We start from the raw sequence: 20870 nt of genomic DNA on the forward strand, positions 1-20870 counted from the left end.
TTCTATGATTCTATCCTGCTGAGACAGGTACAAGGGGAGGCAGAGCTGGGGTAAGAGCATCCAAGAGGATGTTTCTAGGGAGAAGACACAGAAATGCCTCAAGACTTTGCTTCTCCCCATCTCCCCAGCAGCGATGCAGGGAGCATCCCCTCAAGGTGGGGCTTGCCATCCTTCTCCACATCTTTCCACCACCTCCCAGCTTGCCTGCAGAGCAGGAAGACAGGATAAAGATGCCTCCCTGCTCTGTGGGATCTCTCTCCTACAAGAGATGGAAGGCATGAGCACAAAACTGCCTCTCCTGAGCTTTCCCCACGCTCAGCACCGCTTGTCACTCAAGCAAACCCCGTGGCCTTTAAGCTGCCAAGGTACCAGAGCTGCTCTGGAATCGGAGTTCGCTCGGCTCCTGCCCTGGAGCAAGGAATCTGAAACGCTGCCACTGGAAACGAAACAGAGCATCCGTCATTTTACTTGCCAGAAATATATCCAGCCCCCAAAAAAAGAAATACTGCCTGCAAAAGAGCCAGCAACAAAGCCCTCGATTCCACCGGTGAAGCAGAGCCCGGCGTCGGGCATTTCCACTGGAATTCTGATTCCAAATCACCCAAAATAAGACGAGCAGCAGGGCTGGGTTATGGCCAGAGGGGCCAGAAGAAGGGTGCCAGGTCATCATCAGAAGCTCTCACCTAGGATGCTACAAAGGAAATCCATGGGTTTGAAAGGAAAAGAGGCAGGTGGCAGAGGCAGGGCTGGAGGGGATGAAAAGTCCAGAGGAGCACAGCAAAGCCCAGGCAGCCCTGCCTTGGGGATGTCCAGGGGAGCCCACCCTGCCCACGGCATCCTGCCTCAATGCTCCCAGGCAGGCAGGCAGGCAGGTCAGCACCCCCAGCCATTCCCAGTGGCATCCCCAGGAAAGGCAGCAGCGTTCCCAGCCAGCCCAGCCCCCAGCCCAGGCACGCCAACCCAAATATCTGCGAGAGAGAGGCGCTCCCCTCCCTGGGAACGGCGACTCGCAGCGGAGTTCACATGCCCCAGCAATGCCTGATTAAACTCCCAAACTCCAAGGGAATACCCCTGAGGCTGTCTGAAGATAAGCTAGGAGCTAGGCTGCTCTCAGGAAATGCAGGAACTGGGAAAGAGCAATCTCTTTTTTTTTTCCTTTTCCTTTTAGATCCAGAATAACACAGAGCAAACCCTGTTGCTCTCTAGCTCAGCCACAAGCTGAGCTCTCTGCTGTGCACCCCGAGAGCTTCCTGCTCCCTGAGGCATCGCAGGTGACTGACCCCTGCTGCAAGCCAGATCCTGCTGGGGGCATTGGGGTGGAACCAGAGAGCCCAGGACAACACAGGCAGCACAGGGGAGCGGGCTGGAGGGTGCTGAGCAAGAGGACAGAGCTGGCAGAGGGGAGGGTGCTGCCCAGGACACTGTGTGCCAGAGGATGGGGACACTTGCTGCCAGCACCTCCAGGACTGGGATGCTTGGCAGGTGCTCCACCATGTTGGTTGACCCTAAGGAAAACCTCAGGTGCTGGTTTCTCTGGTCCTCAGGTCTCCTGCACCCCTCACTGTCTTTTTACCTTCCTTGTTTTCCATGTTGGATGGTCATAGCAGCAGAACCAGATCTCCCAGGCCATCCACACACTCAAGGGCCAGGGCAGTCAAGGAAACCCTGTTAATGCAGCACCCAAACAAATGGGCAAACGGGAGCACCCTGGGATCAAGAGGAAGATGATGCTCCTCCCTTCTGCAGCTGCTGGATCCCAGGGAGCCACCAGTATCTCATCCTGCAGGAGAGCAGGGCCACAGGCAGGGATTGTACCTCACCTGGGGGACCAGGGAGCCCCAAGGGTGTCCTGGCTGATGGAGGGGACACTCCAGCACTGACCCAATGTCCTCTGACACAAGGTCTGCTTCAACCAGGGCCATGGCTGGGAGACCTGCACCCAACACACAGTGTGCTCTGAGGTGAGCAAACACACCTGAGACCAGAGGACACACATGGACACACCCAAGCCAAGCTCTCCTTCAGAGATTCCTCTTGGATATCTTTCTTGGTTCTGAACCAAGAATCAGCCCAAATGAAAGGGATCCTCCTTCCCCTGCATGGCAATAGAGGACAGAGAATCAGCACTGCTGGGCAACCTGCTGGCAAGAGTTATTAGGAAAACTGTTCCTGGAAAATTGTTCCCAGAAAACTGTCAGGCCCACAATGGGGTGGCAGGGTAGGGAGGTGCTGAAGCAAGGCCCAGTATTTGATCAGACACCAGTGTGACTGCAGGAAACACTGGGACTGCTGTGGGACACTCAGGTTCTCCTGGGGTCCTGCACAGCCATGAGAGCCCAGTGTGGCCTTTCCATGCATGAAGGGGGTGTGGAAGATTGGTGGATGGAGACTTCTCACCATGGCCTGTTGTAAGAGAACAAGGCATGAGGGTTTTAAACTGACAGGGCAGGGGTAAATAAGATATTAGCAGGAAATTCCCTGTCAGTGTGGCACAAGTGCCCAGAGAATCTGTGGCTGCCCCATCCCTGGAGTGTCCAAGGCCAGGTTGGACAGGGCTTGGAGCAACCTGGGCTAGTGGAAGATGTCCCTGCCCATGGCAGGGGATAGAATGAGACAGTCTTTTCTGACCCAAAGCATTTTCTGATTCTATGGCAATTTTTAAAAAGCACAAGTGAGGTGGGAGAAGCTGTCAGGTCCTAAAGAACCAGCCCCAGGAGATTTGGAAAGCAGAGCTGGAGGTCTGGGAAGGAGGAAGGGGTCACCATCAGCAGCCACAGCATGAGTCAGGATGGGAGGACCCTCAGCTGAAAGGGCTGCAGGACTCAGTAAGAAACAGAGGTTCACTCTATGAGCTGGAGGAGAGCAGCCATGGAAAAACCCATCTACAAACTGCCACAACACAGAGGAAGATAGGGAAGGGCCACAAGACTCAGCTGGGGAAGCTGAAGCATGAAGGAAACACCACTTGGTGGGAGCTGGAAAGTGCTTATCACCCTGGAGATGTGCTTTGAGGGGACTGGCTGCAGGGTGTCAGTCTGTCTGGGCTCACTGATCCTTTCTGGCCCCAGCTCTGAGGGGCTGCACTAAAACTAGAGCTAGATGTCAATGCTTCTGCCTCCCCTCCCTTCCCAGGTGGCAGGCTGGAATGACAAGGAGCAGGCTGGATGTAGCTGCTGTCTGCCACGTGGTGATCCAGCCCTTCTGCAGCAAGGCCAGGGTGGGTTCAGGACTCCCAGCCTGCTCCTGCTGCATTGGTGAGCCCTCTGCAAGAGAACATCTTCCCTCACCAGGGAAGGGTTTGATCCCATCAGGGTTTTCATCCCTTCTGAAACCCAACACCCATATCCTCATCTCCTGATGGATCTTCCCACCCATATCCTCATCTCCTGATGGATCTTCAGCACTGCCAAGCTCCTGGCATGGGAGGGAAGCTCCAGAGCACAGAGCTCCACTGCCCACTCTCAGCTTCCAGGATGAACATCCTCCTCGACTTGCTGCTTCCCCAGCCTCCTCCACCCCATCCTCCTCCCTCTTCCCCATGCCAGAGGGTGCTGCACCTTGCCCTCAGCAGCATGATCCATGGAGGATGAGCCCAAGGAAGGCTGAGGGATGAGCAGGGGTTGTGGGATGAGCTGGGCAAGGGGAGCACCCACAGAATCCATCCCTCAACAAGCTGGAGCACCAGCAGGTACAGGCTTGGTGGTGCTGGATTCAACAAAAAGAAGCCCATCCTTGTGTCTGGAATGAGCCACTGGAATTTTAGGGACTGTCCACACATGTCCCCCAGTGTTCTGATGAAGCTGTTTTCATCCCACAAGCTCCACAAAGACCTATCTGGGAGGGAGAAGGGGGTTTCCTACTATCACAGCTCCTGACACTTTTGACATGAGGCACATCTAGGTTAAGGTAGAAAAAATCCCAAGCAATTCCTGACCAGGTTCCCCTCCACCAGAGTGGCTTCCCCATCCCCACCCCAGATGGACCTACCTGCCCTCCCTGCACTTTCCTCCTGCACACTGTGATGCTGAACGACAGCACCCGGAGGGGGAACAGCCTCCTCTGAGCATTTTTCAGACAAAAAAATGTACTTTTTCACCCTGATGATGCATTTTAACAATGCAACAAAGCCAAATCCTGGTGCCAGGGCTGCAGCCCTCACTATCCTGGGGGAGCAGCCAGCACCCACGCTGGGATTCAGGATGGGTCTCTCCAGAGGATGGCCATGGCATCTTTGTGTCCCTGCAGCAGCACCCCCGCTTCAGCTCAGGGGGTTTAATCTGGAGCAGTGAAGTCCCTGCTGCAGCCCCCCGAGGTGCAAGGCTCCCTGAGCTCTTAATGGGCTTATGGAGCTGCTGGGACCAGAGCAGCTCCCCCAGCACAGCGCCCGGGGGGACTCAGAGGCATCCACAGCTGGCACCCCTGCCTGGCACCCCCGCCATGGGTTTCTCTGGTCCTCAGGTCTCCTGCACCCCTCACTGTCTTTTTCCCTTCCTGCAGCTTTTCCATGTTGGATGGTCACAGCACCAGACCCAGATCTCCCAGGCCATCTGCACACTCAAGGGCCAGGGCAGTCAAGGAAGCCACGTTAATGCAGCACCCAAACAAATGGGCAAACGGGAGCATCCTGAGAACAAGGATGCTTGTTCCACCCACCAGCCCTGTCCAGCGAGTGCTCAGCCTGCTCTCTCCCCATCCCAAACCCCACAGGCCTCTGGATGTGTGTCCTTCCCAGCCCTACAGCAAACCCACTCCCCCCAGGCCGTGCCACCAGCCTGGCACCCACACCTCCCTGCCTGCACCTGCAACTTGCACCCCACTCTGGTTCCTGCTCCACTCCTAACCCCACCATGATTGCACCCCCACATCTCACCCTACACCTGCACCCCACATCTCACCCCACACTTGCACCCCACTCTGGTTCCTGCTCCACTCCTCAGCCCATCATGACTGTGCACCCCCACACCTGCACCCCACATCACCACCCTGAGCCACCCTAAGCAGCAGGACTGGGGGGTGCCTGTCATTGGGCCAGGACCAGCTGCCAGATCCCCCCACTCTGGGGGGTTCAGGCCCCCTCAAATTCAGGCTGAGGAGGTGAGAGGAGCATGTGTTACACAGCCTAGTAAGGCTGGAGGGGCCAGCACATCATCCCACACCATCCCTGGGAAATCCTGGTTTTCCAGGCTTGGATCAAGCACAGTGGACTGGGAACAACAGCCAGCAGGAGTGGGGCCATCCAGGGAAAATCCTGCTGGAAAGCAGTAAAACCCCACTCATGAAAACCCCATTCTCAACCAGCACAAGTTTTAGGGAGGCAGCCCCTTTTCTCTGTCAGAAAAGGCTCTGCCCTCCTCTTCGTCCTGTTTTGGGGATTTGGACTTTCTGTCACTAAAACCCCATTCTCAACCAGCACAAGTTTTGGGGAGGCAGCCCCTGGTTGGATGCACTCTGTCAGAAAAGGCTCTGCCCTCCTCTTGGTCCTGTTTTGGGGATTTGGACTTTGTGCATTTGGGTTTTTCCAGAGGGGAAATATTTTTAAAAAGCAAAAAACCACCCCAAAACCAAAGAACGTTACTGAGCTCCTGTGAATTCCCTATCAGCTTCCATACACGCACATGGCACAGAAAAATCCTTAGCAAATTCCTGCTGAAAAATAATAAAACAACCAGGAAAACCCACCAAAGGCTGAGCTTGCCGGACACAGCACGCCAGGAGGGGCTGACAGAGCTGTTACGGTCTATTGGGCCAATAATCCACAAACTAAGACAGATTTATTGTACATGGCAGATCCTAACAGCTCCAAAGAAACCATCACTGTCTCCTGGCGCTTAAAATTCACTTTCTTGGGGGGGGAAAAAAGGGCCAAAATATGGCTTTATGAGATAAGATGCGTGGTTGGACCATTCTGTGACAGGCAGAAGCCTGTGCAAACACATCCACGGCTCTTTTTTTCCTTGGTATATAAATATATAAAATATCTCCCCTTCCAAGGCAAGCACGACTGCATTACCCGTCGGAGCGCTGTCCTTACCACCGGATTACCCGGCTTGGTTTCACCTCCCTTAGCAAGATAGATTTGCAGGGATGTTGTTTCTGCCTCTATACTACTGATCAAAACCAGGGGGAGATAAAAAATCAAGGTAATTAAAGATAAAATGAGCCCCTGCACAAGGAACATCATCACCCTGGCTTGCTGGGATGGGTGAGTTTGGGTCCCCTGTCCTTGGAAGGTGTAAGGATCTGAGAAGGGAGATGCTGGAGGGGAGAGCAGGCTCTTCCCGCTGGCGTGACAGTGATGGCAAGCCTGGCATGGGGGGGATAGTTTGCTGCTGCTGCTGATAATAAAAATAACAACATTAAAAAGGCCAGAGCTGGTGCTTTCCCTGTTGCTGGCAGACAGGACCCCAGCCAGCGTGGAGCAGCAGGCCGAGGGCGGGATCAGCCCGATCCCATCGGTAATTGCGGCGTCTGTTCGGATCCCCGCGACGCTGAAATCACGCTGGGCCCGGCTCTGAGCTGCCGGCGGCTGATCGTATCGGCCGGGGATCAAAGAGGCTCAGCTTACGGCTTTAGCGGCTCGTCCCAGCCGGCGCTGCCGCCCAGGGGGGGCCGCACACCCGGGATGCTCCTGGGGAGCTCGGAGGGTGCGTGGGTGGATGGAGCATCCCTGGGTGGGGACGGGCAGCCCGGAGCCCCCGGCACGGCGCCCGGATGGTGGCTCAGCTGTGCCGTGCGACAGCCCCACCGAGCCCGTGTGACCCCCAAAACCGTTATGGGGGTGAGCGTGGGCAGCTGGAGCAGACAACCAGGAGAGAAGCTCTTAGAGACTCGGAGCGATGCCCAGGGGCAGGGATGGGTGCAGGGAGGAGTTTGCACGGATGCCACGGCTGCAGAGCCGGTACAGGGAGGAGGGTTTGCACGGATGTCACAGCTGCAGAGCCCGGCTGCACCCCAAAACCGTGCCAGGGGTGCGAGCAGTGGAGGCTGGGCCACACAAGGGCAATGCCCGCGGGCAGGCCGGGGCAGGGAGGGGCTCTGCAGGGATGCCCCGGCCCCAGCCCTCCGGCCGGCAGCGGGAAGGGAGGGAGGGATGTGCCGGGACTGGCCGGGTGGCTCCGGGGAGGGAGTTGAACGAGTAATTAGAGCAGGAGGCTGTGAGTCAGCAAACGATGCGTAACCTCGGCGAGGCTGACAATGAGGCAAAAGATGGCAGTTTCGACCGAGAGCGCCGGCTGAAAGGGCACATTTAGATATGCAAAAAGCAGCAACTCCTGACAATCCCAGGGCTGCGACCCCGCTCGGCTCCGGAGCCGCCGTCTGCCGCCGAGCTCCCGACGCCTTCCTCCAAAATCATTGTGAATAGAGACATGGGTGGGCGCAGACCCAACCCCACGGAGCGAGGTCGCGGGGATCGCTCCCAAAAAAGCAGCAGCCAGGCAAAAACAGCGGCAGCCTCAGCTCCGGCACCCCGTGCTGCCTGCAGAGCGGGATGTAAGCAGCCTCGGCAGCTGACCTTGCTCCGGCTGCCCCGGGGAGAAGCAGCCGCGGCGCGCTCCAGGATGGATATGAAGGTTTGGCTTGGAAGCAAAGCCCAGCTCCAGCCACAGGCTCGTCCTCCCCCCCGTTTTGGGGGGTGCAGCAGGGCTGCAGGCAGGTACAGCCGCCCTTCAGCGAGAAGAGTTTAATTAACCCCGGAAAGCGATCGTTAAACGGCCGGCCCGGGTAATCGATGCGGAAGGGGCAGCTTTGGGACCATCTGCTCGGGGAGGGAGCGATGGCGGCTCCGGTCCCCCCCGGCACCCCGCGCCTGCCGGGAAGCGGCGGGGCAGCTGCTCCGGGGGCCGATCCCGAGCTGAACCCCGGCCAAGGCATCCCGGGGGGATGGGAGCTGCCCCTCGCCTCAACCCTGGCTTCCCGTAAAGCCCCAAGGCCCGGCCGCACGTGATTTCCGACACCACACGGCCCCCCCGGCTCCCAGCCCACCGAGGGTCCCCCCCAGCCAGGATGGGGCTGGAGCAGAGCGGCGCGGGGATGGGGCCGAGCCCCACAGCGATTTTCAGCCCTGAGATGAGTTTGTGGCAGTGTCAGCCTTGAGGGCTCGGAGGGTTTGTGGATTTTGGAGCAGCCAGCCCCTCTGCACACCTAGGGCCGCATTCCCGGGTGAATACTCAGAGGGATGCTCTCAGCATCCCGGCATCACCCAGGATATCTCATCCTGGCCTGGGGCACGGTGTCCCTTCCCATCCCCCAGCACCCCCAGGCCTTTCTCCAACCCTGAATTTCCAAGTTTCTCCTCGTTTCCACCCAGTAAATGATGGGTGGTGCTCAGGGGCTGGGTGTGTTGCATCTGCTCCAGAGGGACCCGGGAGCTGCTCCCCACTCCAGGCACTGACTCAGGGGATGGCACTTGGAGACACCAGTGTCCCCAGCGGTGTCCCTCTGCCATCAGCACACCCTGAGCAGCTCCCAGGATCAGCACATTGTGGGGAACCCGTGGGGCCATGATGCAGACCCTGGAGCCACAGCCTCCTCCTGGTCTGGATCTGTCCCCCACCCATGGGGAGGAGAGGAGCACCCAAGGAGGAGCAGAGCTCACCCCCAGGAAGAAAGGAGCCCAAGGGTGCTTCCAGGGGAGGTGCTGGCACAAGGAACAAGCCCTGGGACACAGCATGGCTGGGAGGCCAGGAAAAAGCGCTGTGCCATCCTCTCACCCTGCCTGGGGCACAGGGGATGGTGCAGCTGCTGCTGCCCAGGCATGGGCAGGGTGCCAGGTGGGTCCCCAGGCCAGGGGCCAGCAGGGTTCAAGGTGACCTGCAAAGCACAGGGGGGGCTCATGCCCTCCTTGCCCCACAGATGGAGACATCCTGGGCTCCTCCTCACCTCCCCAGCCCTGGGAAGGGGACCCTGCTCTCCCCACTGCAGCAGCTCAGCTGCACCCACCCAGGCCCTTCCCCACAAATGGTGCCAGTTTGAGGATCACCCTGCTCCAGGCAGGGAGATTCAATTCCTTTGGGAGAGCAGGTGAGGCTCCAGCACAGAGCTGGCTGTGGGAGGGTTTGCCAGGACACCCAGCACACCTGAGTTCCCAGGGGAACACTCAGGGATGCTCCTGGCAGCCCAGCATTAGCCAGGATACCAGCACCCAGCCACTGGACCCTTCCATCCTCACCTGCCTGGGCAGGGATGCCCATGGCAGCCCCCTGGGAGAGCAGCTGGAGCACTCTGGGCAGGAGGCAGCAGGGAGATCTCTGAAGAGGGAGGGGGGGATGCTCTGCCTCCACTGCAGGAGGGAAACTGAGGCAGGGGAGGGCTGGGATGGGCCCACACACTTGGCACAGCAAGGGCACCTAGAGCCAGCTTTTCCTGATACTCCCCATCCAGAGGGGGGATGTCTGTCCCTGTCTGGGGACAGATGGGATCCCTGTCCCCACTCTGTGCTGAGGACAGGGAGCAAAGGCACAGCAGGAACAACCTCCTGCCCTGGCACTGCCACAGCCCAGAATGGGACATGAGACAGGATCACACCCACACTGGGGTGCCCCCCAGCCCTCTCAGGAAGGATCCAGCCCTTCAAACTGGGGCTCAGCCCCAGAACAGCGCTTAAACCACCCCCAAACCACTGCTCAACCTCTGAGCCAGTACTCAGCCCCCTGAAATGGTGCTCAGCCTCCCAAACTGGTGCTTGGTGGCCAAACTGGCTCTCAGCTTCCCAAAACAGTGCTCCACTCTCAAGGCAGGGCTCATCCCCCAAGGCAGCACTGAACCCATAAGTGGGTGCTGAACACCCCACCCCTGAGATGGTGCTCAGCCCTCCAGAACAGTGCCTGACCCCCAAGACAGGGCTCAGCCCCCTGACCCAGCCACTGAGCTGCTGCCCAGACCCCAAACTGGAGTTCAGGCCCCAAAACAGTGCCTGAGCCTCAAGCTGGTTCAGTCTCCCAAAATGCTGTTTTGACTCTCATGCTGGTGCTCAGCCCCCCAAAACACCAAACCCCCAAATCAGTGCTTGACCCCCCCCAAGCCAGAACAATCCTTGACCACCAAACCAGTCCCCAGCTCCCCAAAATGGTGCTCAGCCCCTCGACCCAGTGCTCAACACCCCAAAAAGCTGCTTGACCCCCAAGCCAATGCTCAGCCCCCAAAAAGCCTTGTCCCAAAGGAGGGGTCACCAGCCCATGGTCCCCCCCAGGGACAGCCACTCCAGTTTCTCCCAGTACACCCACTGCTCAAATGGTCCCTCAGAATGGCCAGACAGCCCTGAGGGGTTTTCCCAATTTCCTTTGGTCCTTCATCAGCAAAAGGACCCAGGAACACCAGGGCAGGGAAGCTGTGGGAAGGGACATGTCCCTCACTCTGTACCCTGGAGGGGAGCCCCTGACCCCTTTCCCATCATTTCCCAGAGGAGCAGCACCAGTGGGACACACAGGATTCCCAGAGCTCTGCTGGGAGCCTTCCCAGCCCCAGAGCCATGGAGGGTGGGGGTCCTGGCCAAGGGTAAGGAATATCAGGATATCCCTGGTTATCCTGGGAGGGGGCTGCATGGTGGGATGGTTTGTGGGGTGCAGACCAGGGACCTTGGGTGGGATGAGAGCACATCCAGTCCCTAAAGAGGAGGGTGCTGGCTGTGGGGATGAACTCCCCACTGCCAAGGGGCCTTTCCAGCCCTGTCCATCGGGATGAGCTGCTGAAGCCACCCCACACAGCCCAGTGCCAGCCATTCCCAGGATCAGGCTGGCAGTGGTTATGGATGTGGCTGTCCCCCAAAGCACCAACCACAGACAGCCTGGGGACCCCCAGGACTGGCCTCAGGCCCCCCAGGTTACCCTTTCCCCCCAGCTTTGGCACCTCCAGACCCTCAGACATCCCTGCCCCATCTCATCATCTCATCCCTCCCTGCTGCCCCCCACCCCTAATCGAACTGGCTGCTGCACAGACTCATCCCAGTTTAATCTTCACGGTGCATCAGGCACGGGAAAAAACACAACGATTTTCCTTTTTTTTTTTTTTTTGGGTCTTAATCTTTACCTGGGGTCAGATTTACCAATCCTCCCACTAATCCCCCAACGCCTTTCGGAAAGCAAAGGCCCCCTCCCTCCTCCAGCAGCCCACGGGAGCCAGCCCAGGGAGCACCCATAGCCCCAGGGTGCCTCGGGATTAGCGCTCCAGGTGACTCCAATTTTTCCCAACGAGGTGGCAATACATGTTTTTTAAAGGCTTTTTTTATTTAAGGAATCTGAATGTGAGGATGGGGGAAGGAGATCACACGGTGGTGAGGAGATGGAGGCAAAGCCTGGGAGTCTTGGCTCCACTGACCGGCTCAGGTTTGGGGGAAATACTCAGGGAAAGGATGAAAAAGCATTCTTAGAGAGGATTCCGTGCCATTCCCTGCCTCAGTTTACCCATGTGTAGAGATGAAAGGTCACCCCTTCTCCTGGGAACTCAGATGGCACCAGCTGGCCCTGAACAGCCTCCAGCCACCCCCGGGGGCGGGACTGGGAACCACCCCAGACCTGCAGATGTGGGGACAAGAGTTCCTGTGGATGTGGGGATTCTGGGATCCCTGTGGGTGGGGGAACATGGGGCTCTGCAAAGGGGGGGCAGGCAGAGCATGGGAGGCTCTGCAGAGAGGGGCAGCAGGGATCTGCATATGGGGGGATAGGGAACCCTGCAGAGGAGGGGACACAGAGCTTTGAAGATGAAGGGACAGGGTTCTCAGCAGAACAGGGGGACAGGGGTGCCTGGAGGCAGGGGGGAACATGGGGGGCTTTGAAGATTGGGGAACAGGAGTCCCTAAAGAAGTGGGGACAGGGAGAGATGAAGAGACAGGGGGCTCTGTAAAAGGGGGATGGGGGCTTTGCAGATGAGGAGGGGACAAGGGCAACAGGGTTCCCTGCAGAAGGAGGGGACAGGGGCCCTGGCAGACTGAGAGGGACAGAGGAGAAGGGTCCCTGCAGAAGGAGAGATCCGAGATCCTCGCAGGTGGTGGGGGGGACAAGGGTCTTGCAGACAGGAGAGGGACAGAGGTGCCTGCAGACAGGGGAGACACAGATCCCTACAAACCACACCAGCCTCCCTCCCGCCGTGCCCCGCTCGCCCCGGGCTGCCCCCAGCTCTGCTGCGCACACACCCGGGCTCGGGAGAGCGGGGGCTGCCCCCAGCCGTGCCCGGCCCCGATCGCCCCGCGGGCGGCGCTGAGCGGGGCTGGCAGCGCGGCCCCCGCCCGGCACCGCGCACGCTCGGCCGCCTGGAATTTGCAATGCTGTCCTGATGCATTAAAGCGCAAACGCCTGGCGTCCGGCTCCCAGCCCCGTGCCCGCCTGTGCCAGGCCACGGCTGCCCCTCCCCGGTCCAGCTGTCCCCAAGGGCGCCCAGAGCCACCATCATCATCTTCATCCTCCACGGTTGGTTTTTTTCCCCCCAGCCCCAGCTTTAAATAGCGGAATGGGGAGATGGTGCCAGGCTCACGCTGTCACCGTGGGGATGGATGCAGGGGGCACAAGGGACAGCAAGAGTGGAGGGTCCCCAGCAGTGCTGTCATGGGTGACAGTGGAGCCCCACGTTGTGCCAGCCCAGGGCATGGAGGGAACGGGGAGAAACAGACGGACACAGATGGACAGATGGATGGGATGCTGTGCTCACCATCCCAGGGGCAGAGGGATGGGACCCAAGGTGAGTGCCATGGCAGCCCTGCAAGGATCACGCTGGAGAGAGCCAGAGAGCTGGAGACTCAGATGGGCTGCAGTCCCCTTGGACAGCACCCACACGTGGGGATACCAGGGTATCCCCCCCTCCTCTTCACCCACACACTGCACCCCTCCAAGCTCACTCCCTACACTGGGTACTTCCCATGGGTGCAGCAGGGACAGCCCAGCCTGGCACTCACAGTTCAGTGCCCAGCCAGCCCCTCCCATCCCACATCTCCCACCCTGATGCCTTTCAGATTCCCTGAGACTCCCCAAGGCCATTGTCAGGGGTGCCATGGGATCCCCTGACACCACAGTGGCAGGACTGGGCACCTGCCAAGGGTGGGGGCACAGGGCACACCCCAATCCCTGGCACACGCTCACCCTGCTCCCACACACCCAGTGATGCTCCCAAACGGTTCGAGAGCCCCACGGCCACCCGGTGGCCAGCAGGACACGCTGCCTGCCCAGCCCAGCCCGGCAGGATGGGCTCAGCCGGCCGTGCCGATCCCAGCCGGAACCGCCAAGCAGCAGCAGCGGGATGCCGTGGGAGGAGGGAGCGGCTGGAACAGGAGTGTGAAGAAACGGCTCTTGCGTGCTCTGTCCGGAGCCAGCTAACGAGGCCATATTTGAAATGCCTCGCATACCTCCGGTCATCAGATTAGTGAGATGCAGAAGGTAAAGCAGAGGGCAAGAGCAGCGCGCCCGGCTCCGGCAGCAATCCCGGGAACTGGGGCAAAGCCCCCGGCGGGCAGCGGGGCACGGGCACAGAGAGCCCATGGGCACAGAGAGCCCAGGGGCAGAGAGAGCCTAGGGGCAGAGAGAGCCCACAGGCGGCAGAGAGAGCCCATGGGCATGGTGCCCACAGGCAGAGAGAGCCCACAGGACCCCGGCAGTGCTGGGTGCTGGGAACTCCCCGGGTGCTGGGAGCTCCTCCCCGGGTGCTGGGAGCTCCTCCCCGCTGGGATCCTGGCAGATGCAGAAGGGAAAGGTGAGGAAGGATCACCCAATGTGCTGCCACATCCTGGTCACCAGCCACTGCCACCTCCCCATGGCCCAGGTGAGGCCTGGACCTGCTGAAAAACCTCTCAGTGTTTTATGGGGGCTTACAGGAAAGTCAGGGAGAGACTTCTCAGTAGGGTCTGTCATGATAGGACAGGGGGTGAGGGTTTTAAACTAAAAGAGGAAAGTTTGGGATTGGATATTAGGAAGGAATTCTTCCCTGTGAGGGTGCTGAGGGCCTGGCACAGGGTGCCCAGAGAAGCTGTGGCTGCCCCATCCCTGGAAGTGCTCAAGGCCAGGTAGGATGGGACTTGGAGCCATCTGGGCTAGTGGAAGGTGTCCTTGCCCATGGCAGGGGCTGTAACTAGATGACCTTTAAGGTCCCTTCCTGCCCAAACTGTTGTAGGAGTCTATAGAAGGAGCAAGATCCCACAGAGCCTCCAAGCATCATCTGTGGGCACAGCTCACCTGCCCTTCCCCAGGCACCAAATCTGCTTGGCCATGAATGCTCCCCCCTGGCCCTGCTCCAGGTCCAGGAGTGGCAGGAGCTGCCTCTGAGCAGCAAGTGGGTGCAGAGGAACAAGAGCTGTTACAGGGTAAGAGCACCTGGATCTGTGAACACTTGGGACCCTTCAGGGTTGGGATATTCAATTGGGAATGTCTCAGCTTTCAGGATGTTCAAATGGGACACTGGGCTTGGATGTGGACCCCAAAATCCCATCTCTGAGGGAGAGAAAGAGGCACAAAGACCACAAGGGCAAGTCCTAGCAAAGAGAAGTGAGAACCAATGACACCAAGACCCTTGGGGACACCAAGAGAGAACCCAGAGGCTGAGTGGATGGAGCTGCATTGCTTGGCTGGGCATGGACAACTCCACACAGAAGATTGTGAGAGATGGATATTGCCCAGATGTCCCTACAGAAACTGGAGCACAGGCATGAACTCAAGGCAGATTTGCAGAGGCAAAACCAAACCATCCACCGAACTGTGCTTCCAACCACACTGAACCACCCACACAGCAGGAGGTGACCAGGGACAGCAGCACCAGAGCAGGCCAGAGGGGAACGTGGCCAATCTGATCCCAAACCCAGTCCCCATTCCAGCAGGCACCAAACCCAGGGAGCTCAGCACGAGCTCAGCAAATGTATGCCAGGGTCAGCCCAGGGCACCACGGGTGGCAGCAGCCACCAGGAGCCACTGGAGTCACTCACAGGGCCAGGAGAGCACTGCTCTCAGCCCTGCCACCAGCCAGGTGACAATCAGAGCCTGGGGATGGAGCCCATCTCAGAAGTGACCCAGAAATGACAGGGTCACCTCAGCCCGTGGGCATGTCCCACCCATCACCCCCAGTGTCCCCACTGAAACCTCACAGGGCTGGCACAGGGCAGGGCCAGGAACCCCAGCCCTCTCCAGCTCCCACCTCTCAGGGCTGCCAGGGTGGGGATGGGAAAGCACATCCTGCTTGGAAAGTCAGAAAACACCTTTTCCTTTTTCATTCTTGGCCACCACTTCCAGGGTCACAGCTGACACAGATCCTCCCATGCCCAGGCCAGCACACTGCCAGCATCACTGAGGGGAGGTGATGCATCCTCATCCTCCTGCACCCAGGATGTCCCAGCTCAGGCCATGGAGGGTGCTCTGGTACAAGTGACACCATTCCAGGACAAGGACATCCAGGCAGACCCACACATCCCAAGGCAAGCCCACAGCCTGGGAGCCACTAGCCCAGTCCCTTCCATGCCATAACCATGGATGGTGGGAACCAGGGACACCAAGGCAGCCACTGGAAAACCTCCTGACCTCAAAAATCCTTTTATGCACATAATCACAGGCTGTCACCCACGTGCAGCACAGGCTGTCATCTCAGACCATCTACACACTCCACCTGCTTGCAGGCCTTGGGAAAAGACAAGCAGGGATGAAATCACTCTGAAGATGTAAGGGACCAGCACTCCAGCACCCCAAAAGGAGAGACTGTGGGGTGGGCACATGACCAGCACTGAGATGGTGACAGACCCCAAAGCTTTTTGGCTGTGGATGTCAGGTGCCTGAGGGCCCAAAGCCAGGGTAAATGTGTCCTTTGGACTTTCCCAAAGGCAAAGGGACCCACAGGTCACCCTCAGCCACTCCCTGGGGTCACTGCTCTGCTGCCTGCTGTCCCTGGAGCTCTCCTGGGGTTCCAGCCCCATGGGTGTCCCAAGGGATACAGGGCATGGGTAGGGATGCAGGCTGCTCCTCACCCACATGTCCTGATGCTCCCCAGGATGGCAAGTGCAGCCTCCCCACCAGGACATGTCCCTCTGCTGAAGGCAAAGGCAGCTGAGAGCTGATCCCCAGGGCAGAGCCACTGCTGGGCAGCAGCAATTTCCCCACATTTCCTCCACTCCAGCCTGGGATTTCCCACTGGCCACCTTTGGAGGTGGTTCCCCCTCCAGCCACCCCTTTGCCCACACGTTTCTGCCCTCCTGCCCCTCCCACACCACTGCTCCCTGCACCAAATCCCAGAGTGGTTTGGGTTGGAAATGACCAAAGCTCCTCTCCTTTCAACCCCCTGCCATAGCAGGGACACCTTCCACTGTCCCAGGCTGCTCCAAGCCCTGCCCAGCCTGGCCTTGGGCACTGCCAGGGATCCAGGGGCAGCCACAGCTGTTCTGGGCACCCTGGGCCAGGGCCTGCCCACCCTCAGTGTAAAACATTTCTTCCCCATGCACAAGTTAACCCCGACCTGTTACAGTTCAAAACTCTCACCCCTTGTGCTCTCACTCCAGGCCCTTGTCCAAAGTCCCTCTCCAGCTCTCTTGAAACTCTTTGAGCACTGCAAGGAGCTTCAAGGTCTCCCTGTGGCCTTCTCTACTCCAGGCTGAACATGCCCAGGCTGTCTCCAGAGCAGAGGGGCTCCAGCCCTTGGAGCATCTCCGTGGCCTCCTCTGGACCTGCTCCAACAGGCCCCACATCTGTCTGTGCTGGGGATGCCACAGCTGGATATGGTGCCCCAAGGGGCTCTCCCCAGAGCACCCCCTGCTCACCCTGCTGCCCGTGGTGCAGCCCAGGACACACTCACCTTTCTGGGCTGCCAGTGCACGGCGCTGGCTCATGTCCCATCTGTCACCCACCAGCACCCCCAGGCATTTTCTGCAGGGCTGCTCCCAGCCCATCATTCCCCCAGCTGTGCTGGGGCTGGGGCTGTCCCCACACAGCTGCAAGATCCTGCACTGGGCATGGCTGAACCTGCCACCTTCCTCTTTCCCCATCACCTGCCTGGCAGGAAAAGAGCCAATGCCACACACCACCCACTGCCAGCATCTCCATCCCTTCCCCAGCCACCACAGCCCATCCCTTCTCATGTCCCCAGCTGGGTGGAGGGCCAGCCTCTACCTGGGGCAGTGACTCCCGTCCTGCTCCCCATCCTGGAGGAGTTTCAAGAGCACCAATCACTTTGGGGACACCCATGCTCCATGCCTGGGCTCTGTGCAGGGAGGTGGCTGCAAGGGGCAGCAGTGACAACTGGGAGTCCCACAAGACCCCCCTTGCTCCCAGGAGCCACAGCTGAGTCAGGGGAAAAGGAAGGGGAAAGGAGCAGGAAAAAAAGAAACAAGCCTTTTGAGTGCAATATTTTAGTTGAGCACCAGAGCATGAGTAAAGGAGGGAGCTTTTCGTGGTCTGGTGAGTTTAAGCTATGAGCTGAAAGTTTAACTATTAATACACTTAATCAAGAGGTTGTTCCTACAGCCAGGATTTGGGAAAACAAAACAGGGAGGCAGGAGAACGGTGGCATCATCGCTGTGGCCACCCCAGGGAATGTCCCTGCTGGGGGAGGTGGAGGGTCCAGGACCAGCTGGGGATGATCCAACCTCGGCCAAGCCTTGCATGGGCACACCAGGAGGTGCCAGGTGCTGGCTGCCAGGGCCAACACCCTGGATCCAGCCATCCCCCCAGTGCCCCACACAGGAGATCGGTCAGAGGGGACAGTTCTGGGGAGAGAATGTCACCCCCAAACCCTGCAGCATCCCCAGGGCACAGACAAGCAGCACCTGCACTGCTGCCACCTGCCTGGAAAGGTCCTGGTGACACCGGGGGATGCCGGTGGGTGAGGGACCCCCAGGGTCGGGGATCCCCAAAACACTCCCCACACCTCCACAGCGTCTGCTCTGGCACAAAGCCCTGCCCCAGAGGAGGGAGAGGAGGGACAGGCTGAATTTCGGGGTGTAGCAGGCAGAGCTCTGTGTCAGGGGCAGGAGCAGAGGCAGGAGCGGGCGGTGCGGGCAGTGCCTGGCAGCGCGGCGCCGGCTGCCCGCATCCCCACCACAAAATCCATGTCAAGGACGCCTCGGCCGGCTCCTGCCTCTTCCCACCGAGGCGGGGGGAGGACACGGGGACATTGGTGACGCCCGGCACAACCCCCCCACCCCCTGCCTGCCCATCCCGCCCCGCACGCAGCCCCCCCCGGCCCTGCCCCCGGGGCCACCGAGCCCCGAACGGCGCCGGGACCAACTTTGAGCGGCACCGGCGGCTCCTTTGTTACTTTGCTTTTGTTGTCACACGCCGGCGCGTCCCCGTCCCCATCGTCCCGTCACCGTGTCCCCCCCTCCACGTCCCTCCCACAGCCCCCCCCAGGCGGCGTCCCCGAGGTCAGGGCGCGACATCTGCCAGCGCGACGGGGCGACGCCGGTACCGGCACCGGGGAGGGGGCGCAGCGCCGGGGGCATCTCCGGGGGCATCTCCGGGGTACCCGCGCGGGGACACTCGGGGTGACGCCGCCACCGACGGCGATGCGCTGCGGCGGCCCCGCGGGGGCCGCTGGAGGAGCCGTTTCCCCAAAGCTGCTCCCGCTGGGAACGCGAAGGACGGACGGACAGACAGACGGAGGGACGGAGCGAGGTTTCCATGCCTACCAGGGCTCCCGCTGAGCGGGACCTCGGGGAGAGTCACCCCCCCCCCCCCCTTTTCCCATCCGACCCCCCTGGCCTCGGCCCCGCCGGGGGATGCAGCGCAGCCCGCGGGCAGCAGCGGGGCCAGGGAACGCGGGGGGCCGGGCCGGGCGGGGAGGCCGGAGGGGTCCCGGTCCCCCCGCAGCCCCAGGTGCGGCCCCGCCGCCGGGCTGGGGGCCGGGGGGCGCGGACAAAGCGGCACAAAGGGGCCGCTGACACAGCAGGGCCCGTTTCCAGAGAAACAAAACTTCCGCCGGCCCCGGCTCCGCGCCCCAGGTAGCCGGGATGGGCATCCCCCCCCCGGCCCCCCCAAAGCCGGCCTCACCCGCCCTCCCACAGCACGGCATCCCTCATCATTCCGCCGGCCCCCCCGGCACGGAGCGGCGGGGGGTGAAGGTTGCCCGGCCGGGTCAGCGCACACGCGGGGCCGTTACCGCAGGATGTGTGCGCAGCTTTGTTTGTGCGTGGGATGGCCCCCCCCGCCATGCCCATCCCACCCCCTAACCCCCCATGCCACCCCCCCATCCTCCTCTCCCCAATCAATCATCCCAGCAAAGAATAACCCGACCCGAAGCAGCTCCGGCCCCGCAGGAAGGACGCTGCCGGCTGCGGGATGCGGTGGAAAATAAAAAAAAAAAAAAAAAAATTAGGAATAATAAAATTAAAATAAAAGGAAAAAAACCAACAAAAACAACAAAACGCCCCACACCTCGGTGGGGCGCACGGGGCCGCGGTTCGGCGGAGTTTGAGGCCGTAATTCCCAAATTCGGGTACAATCCACAGCCCCCACGGTGGTTTTGGGGCCGGTGGCACCGAACGAGGGATGTTCCACGGCGCGATCGCGGCGGCTCGATGGGTGTCGGGGCGCGGGGGGCACCCTCCCCGCCGGGGCTGGGGCAGCAGGGGGTTTGGGAATCCCGTCTGACGGCGGAGCGGGGCGGGGGGGGTTCGCCGGGAACGGGGGGATGATAAAGTTGGGTGAGTTGTCGCACATGGCTGGGCGATGGCGAGCGGCGCCGCTCCCACGGCCACCCCGCGCCCGGGCACCGGCGGCGGAGCCGAACTGCAGCGGGAGCCCGGCGCACCCCGGCGAGGCGGCGGCGACCCACGCGCGGTCAGCGGCGCAGGGCGGGGGTTCCCCCGCGCCCCCCACGCGAGCCCCGCCGCGGGTGGCACCGCCGGCCCCGCTGCCCACCGCCTCCCGCGGCGCCGCCGCCCCCGCCGCCCCCCGGCCCCGCCGCCACCATTGTCACCCGGGAAACCACCGGGCGCTGCCGCGGCGGTCCGGGGCGGCGGGGGGAGCCGTGGGGGGGGCTCACTCCATCCCTCCCCGCGGCTCCCGGCGCATCCCCGCCGGGCTGCGGGTACCGACAGCGGGGTTCGGTCGCACCGAGAAAAACTTTGCTCGTTACCCCGACGTTCCCCCCCTCCCCTTCCCCTCCCATCCCCGGGAAGCGGCGGGGCCGCTCGGGCGCCGCGCAGGCAGCACCGGCCGGGCCCGACGCGGGCAGGCGGGCAGGCGGCCAGCTCCGGCCCCGCCGCCGCCGCGGGCAGCCCGGGCACGGCGCCGGGCAGCGGGGCGAGCCGCGGATCCCCCCGCCAAACTTTTTCTCCTCCGCCACCTCCCCTTTCTCCAAGAGCCCCCCGACACCCCCCACCCCAACTCCGCCGCCGGAGCGCCCCGGGGGCCGGCAGCGAGCGGCGGTCCGGGAGCCGCCGCGCTGCGGGCAGCGCTGCCGGGAGCGGCGGGGGCTGCCCGGGAGCCGGGAAAGGGGCAGGAGGGGAAGGGAGCGGGGGTAGGGAGGGGAGGTCAGCACCTGCCCGGGGCCGGGGCCGGGGCCGGGAAGCCGAGGCGGGCTCGGTGCCTCGCCGCCGCCGCACACCCACCTCCACATCGCCGCTCGCTCTGGGAGTGCGCAGCCCCCGCTCCGCGCTGCACGGCGCTGCCGCCGCCGCCGCCGCTGCCCGCGGCTGCCGGCAAAACCCGGACCGGACCGGGCCGAGCGCCCCGCGCCGCCGGACACCGCGACACGCCGCGACACGACACGACACGCCGCGCGCGCCCCCCGCCGCCCCGCGCGCGCGCCGCCCGCAAGCCCCGGCTCGCCCGACCCCCAGCGCCGAGCGGCGACACCCAGCCCCGGGGCACCGCCACCCCCGCCGCGCCACCGAGCTGCGACAGCCCACCCCGCGCGTGGGGACACAGCGCGACCCCCACGGGGGTCTCTCCCCCCCATCTCTACCCCTCCGCGCCCGT

At 61.4% G+C, this 20870-nt stretch overlaps 1 protein-coding gene across 2 annotated transcripts in view; it reads right to left on the bottom strand.

Annotated features, from left to right (window-relative positions):
* The window catches only part of CXXC5 (CXXC finger protein 5), a 36539-nt gene extending 15871 nt beyond the window's left edge, over positions 1 to 20668 (bottom strand). The window contains exon 1 of one of the 2 annotated variants that reach the window (XM_071443073.1): positions 20501 to 20668. The gene's annotated coding sequence lies outside the window, so the exon portion shown is untranslated. Of the gene's footprint in view, positions 1 to 20430 lie in introns of both variants that reach the window. The other variant, XM_071443074.1, reaches the window with a different exon arrangement.
* Positions 20669 to 20870: the final 202 nt, after the last annotated feature.

This window comes from Agelaius tricolor, unplaced genomic scaffold (genome assembly GCF_023055355.1).
Source record: "Agelaius tricolor isolate 1412-34295 unplaced genomic scaffold, bAgeTri1.0.p SCAF_18, whole genome shotgun sequence".
Classification (NCBI taxonomy): domain Eukaryota; kingdom Metazoa; phylum Chordata; class Aves; order Passeriformes; family Icteridae; genus Agelaius; species Agelaius tricolor.